The sequence below is a fragment of the Convolutriloba macropyga genome, unplaced genomic scaffold (genome assembly GCF_964194025.1).
Source record: "Convolutriloba macropyga unplaced genomic scaffold, txConMacr16.3 SCAFFOLD_2322, whole genome shotgun sequence".
Taxonomy (NCBI): Eukaryota; Metazoa; Xenacoelomorpha; order Acoela; family Convolutidae; genus Convolutriloba; species Convolutriloba macropyga.
Window position 1 is genome coordinate 28,693 of NW_027450094.1, and position 4,888 is coordinate 33,580.

Consider the following 4,888-nt stretch of genomic DNA (forward strand, 5'->3'; position numbering starts at 1 on the left):
TAACCTGTTAGCAGGATTATTAACACTGTAGCGCAACAACCCCGATGAGGCAAGATGAGTTTTTGCAAGTTAGAGATTGAAGCTGTTTAATCTCAAAAGACGTTAGAGACAATAATATAAATTTTAGATTGCAATAGATCCCCCACTGTCTCCCAGCTTGAAATAGTATCCTGTGGATGATCGTCTATCATTTACGTCTCCACTCCAGTCAGCATCTGTTTCGCCAACTAGAGTGCAATTGCTGGTTGATGGGAAAAACTGTTTAAGAGATTTAGTAACTGATACAATATTTACAAAAATCCAACTATAAAAACAAAACACAAAAACATTTCAGATTTTCACCAAATTAATTTTCGAGTATTACATATCCAGAATTAGTTTGTTAGTCTATTGCCTTCTTTTTTTGCATTTTCGTTTGTGATCTTTGCTAAAAAGCAGCGAGGAAAAATACGAAACCAGATAACTTAAAAATGTTGTATTCAACATAAATGTTTTTTTTTCTGAAAAACCACGATGAGACCAATTATAGCCATGTTATCACTTCATTGCTACTAAAAAAAGAAATCTCGAGAATAGTATGCTAATTGAGCAAAAAATGAAAAAGTGACCAAAAGGGACGATAAGGGTCAACAAAATCGCAGTGTTAAACCTCGTTAAGCCATGCAAAAACGGGAAGTCTTTGGAAAATGCATGAATCATATAGTCTACGCTTGGCTGGTGTTCTAGTGATCCCACTCACAGCTCTCTACGATAGATATATCGATAGGCCTAAACTAATTGATTAAAAGCCCGGTTGGAGTCCCATAGCTTTTCATCGATGCATCATCGTTATTTCATAATAATTACTATTCCATCGATGGCCCAGAGAAAATTCATCAAAACTAAAAACTCATCGATGAGTCATAAAAATCATGAAAATTGAAAATTCGTCAATGAATCATGGAAATTTCATAATAAAATACTTGACTGAAATTTTTGAAAATCACAGGCAAAAATTTGTCCGAAAAGCTGGTTACGTGCCTGTACAATTCAGTCTATTCTGCTATATAGCAACACAGAATTTGGACACACTTCAGGGGGAATGGGGTGACGCACTTAAGCGAAACGAGAACTTAAACGCTGTTCCATGAACGATTCTTTCTTGGACGTAAATTAAATGGAATATTTGTTTAAATATGACTCAACCCATGGACGATTGAAGGGTGAAGTTAAGGTTGCAGATGGCAAACTGGTTATCAGCAGAACAGCGATTTGACGTTCATGGCGAATGAGATCCTGCCAATTTCCATGGGGAAGTGATGGAGCGGAATATGTGGTAGAATTGACCGGCGTTTTCACTATCATTGATAAGGCTAAAAACCCATTTGGCTGGTGGCGCGAAGAAAATTATATTTTCGGAACCATCTGCTAATGCGCAAATGTTTGTCTGCGGTGTAAAAGAGAACAAGTACATTTGAGTAGCGCTTCTTGCACCAACGACAATTTTGGAAATGAAGAGGGACTGATGACGACTATGCATGCCGTCACTGCTACCCATAAGACAGTCGATGGGGCTTCCGGAAAACAGTGAGGGATGGACGTGGAGCGTACCAGATTATTATTCCGGCTTCCACTGGAGCTGCGAAAGCTGTAGGAAAGTTATCACAGAATTGAACGGGAGATTGACTGGAATGGCGTTCCGAGTACCGGTCCCAAATGTGTCAGTTGTGACTCTTACTTGTAGACTTTCAAATGACCCCCGTTCATTCCTTAACGGACAGTTGGTGCACTCATTTTATCATAAAGAATTCAAGAAAATGATTTACTGAAATTTGATTAACTTGACCTAAAATACTATTCCATGCCCTGTTAGGTATATTAGTTAACTAATTCGTCTAACTCTCCCTGCTGTAGCCATGAGAGACGTCTTTTTAAGATGTTGAGGCATTGGACGAGAGAGAGTCTGGAATCTTTTCCGCTAGCGCCCCGAGTCCTATATAGCAGATATTTAGGCACACATTATAAAATATTTTTCAGCGCTATATTTCGATCATTTTGATCATTGTACATTTGCATTTTGCAATTTCCTGTTTTGATTTGAGAATACACTCAAGATCACGTTCTGTGGTTTTTTATGATACAGTGATTTCCCATCAATGTATTTTCTATGATCCAGTGGAAATCATAGCTTCCCATCGATGAACTTTTTATGATCAGAGAAAAAGTGGTAATGAACCACCGATGAACCCTGGATGGAGTTTTTATGAAATTTCTATGATCCGTCGATGGGATTCACTGGGAGCCCAACACGGGAGGAAATTGGCAGTTGGGCATATAGTTCACCCCCCTACCACTATAACTGTGTTTGGGACAAAAGGGAGCAGTTATCACAAAAATGACCATTTCAAAATTACAATTACCATGCCAACTTTAAATGACCTCGCTGGCATGAAATATGCACCAGAGGACTAGCTGGAAAAATTCTCCTAATTTTAAAAGTTGTTGACAATAAAATAGTTTTGTGTGTGTGGATGTGTGCAGTGTTTTGTTTGAGTGAAGTTTGGTATAGTCTATTTCTTTCGGGGGATGGCTTTTTCACTATTTGAATGATGGAAATTTTTGTGATTTTTCTTACGAAACAAGGGTTTTATCATTTCTTGAATTATTTTTTACTTCAAGCGCAGAGGCTAAGTAGCATGCTTGTCACCTTGCTTTTACCTGAGATTGTTCTTATTGTTTACTCACTTTGCGGTCGCGTTAAATGCAGCATAACTGCGTCTGATCACCTTAACGTCTCTAGTGCAATGATCTTACTATTTATCAAGATCACTGCCAGCATTTACCGCAAGCAATTTCTCGAATTTTATTGGGAAAACTCACCAAAGAAAATTTTACTGCTATATTTACCTATAGTCGTTACAAATTATTGGTGGACGCGAGTATGTGTTGCGTTAAATTTGGCATCTATTGCGCAGAAAACTGTTGGATAGCGATATGGAAATTTAGTTTACCAATGGTAGCGCCAATGCAGGAGCATGCCATGTGGAAAATGACAGTTAGAATGAAGCAAGCCATGATGGGGAAGTTGATACAGGTGGGAGGGAAGATGTTGCTCAGGGTCCCAAATGTCACCACCTCTGTCAGAAGAAGGGTCACCGCAAAAGACACCTACAGAATACAAATAAAAACAACAAAATAGAAATTTGTGCATGATAAAATCAAAATTGATTCCAGTAATAATATATATGTTGAAATTTGGAACTGTTTCCTTAAAACAAAGTTATTATTTTCGTTAGCATGTGTGATCAAACTAATGCTTATGTGTTTTCGCTGTTAATGGGTCGAATTATCCCATAAAAAACGTAACAATCTAGCAATCAAGGCAAATGCGCAGATCTAACTTTTGCCTGACTAAGATTTTGTAAGACAATTTAACAGGTCTTACACAATAAAAAAACTTTATCAGATCTGATCAAGTCTTACATGATAAATGTTCACATTTGTCAGATCTTACACGATAAAAATTCTGCCTTAAAAGATTTTACCCGATAAAAATTCTGCCTTACAAGATCTTACTCGATAAAAATTCTACCTGACAAAAAATGTTTATCGTGTAAGATCTTATAAGAACCTTAAAAGATCTTTTAAGATAAACATTCGGAAAACTATGATTCATCGTTTTCGATAAGATTTTTATCAAATTTTATACGATATAAATTCTTTAAGTCTTGCATGCTTTTCGAATTGAAGACCATTCAGAGTTGTTTTCAAGCAGTAGAAAAAAAGCTACAACATGCAACGCTTAAGTGTCGGAGCAACACCGACCAGTATCTTATATGGTCTTCCAAGACTAATAGGATTTTTTTGAAAAACATTATTCAAATATAAGGGACTTTTTCAAAAACGGTGATAATCAAACTAGGCTGCAAAATTTTTTTCAAAGACCAAAACTATCTTGGACTGCTAAGTTGGGCCATAGTACCTAGTTGAGACTCAGAATAAAACTTGACTACGTTATACGGCAATATCGAAATCGTTAAAAGATGTCTTATCAGATCTTACAATACAAAAATTTTTCTCTACGTGAACTTCTAGCGTGTAAGATCTGATAATATACTTATCAGATCTTATAAGATAACAATTCAGCAAAATTGAATTATTATCTCATAAGATCTTACAAGTATCTTATCAGATCTTACACAATTAAAGTTCACGAGGGGTAGAATTTTTGTTGTGTAAGACCAGATAAGATCTTACTCGATAAAGATTTTTGATCAGCATCTTATCAGACCTTGCACGATAAAAATTCCAGGATCACTGGGGGAAACCAGACCTTAATAGCAACGTAAAAAGACAAAGAAATTTGATCCTGTGCGCATAAATCTAACTATGAATCCAGTATTTATATATATATATATATATATATATATATATATATATATATAAAGTGGATTTCGCTTCGCAATGCATTAGTTCTAAAATTAAATTTATAAATAGCAGAAAAAAGTGTGTTTTTTTTTAAAAAAAATAGTTCTTAAACTTTATCTCAATGAGCTTACCTTTTCACCAGATTCAACGGGCAACAAGTACACCAAGTTAGTGAGTGCGTATAGAATGAGATTGGGGCAGAGGAGGAACACCGAATAGAATAGAGACCTCCTTTCCAGTTGAAGGTGCATCACAAACTCTTGACTGGGGTGCTGTGTTAGGATGGGTGCTTCAACCACCTCTACTGTCACTGGTCTCAGCAGCTTCCACTGCTCGTGTTCCTTGTAGAATTGGGAGGACGAGGCCAATTGGTCTGTCACTATGGGATTGAAATCTGCAAAGAAATCTCTCCATAAAACTATGGTGTTATTAACGGCGGAATGCATGAGGAATTTCTATGATCTCGCGTTTTCAATGTAAA

General features: G+C 36.5%; 1 pseudogene; it reads left to right on the forward strand.

Moving 5' to 3' along the window:
• The first annotated feature begins 1,108 nt into the window (after window positions 1-1,108).
• Window positions 1,109-1,808, forward strand: LOC142355595 (glyceraldehyde-3-phosphate dehydrogenase pseudogene; annotated as a pseudogene).
• Window positions 1,809-4,888: the final 3,080 nt, after the last annotated feature.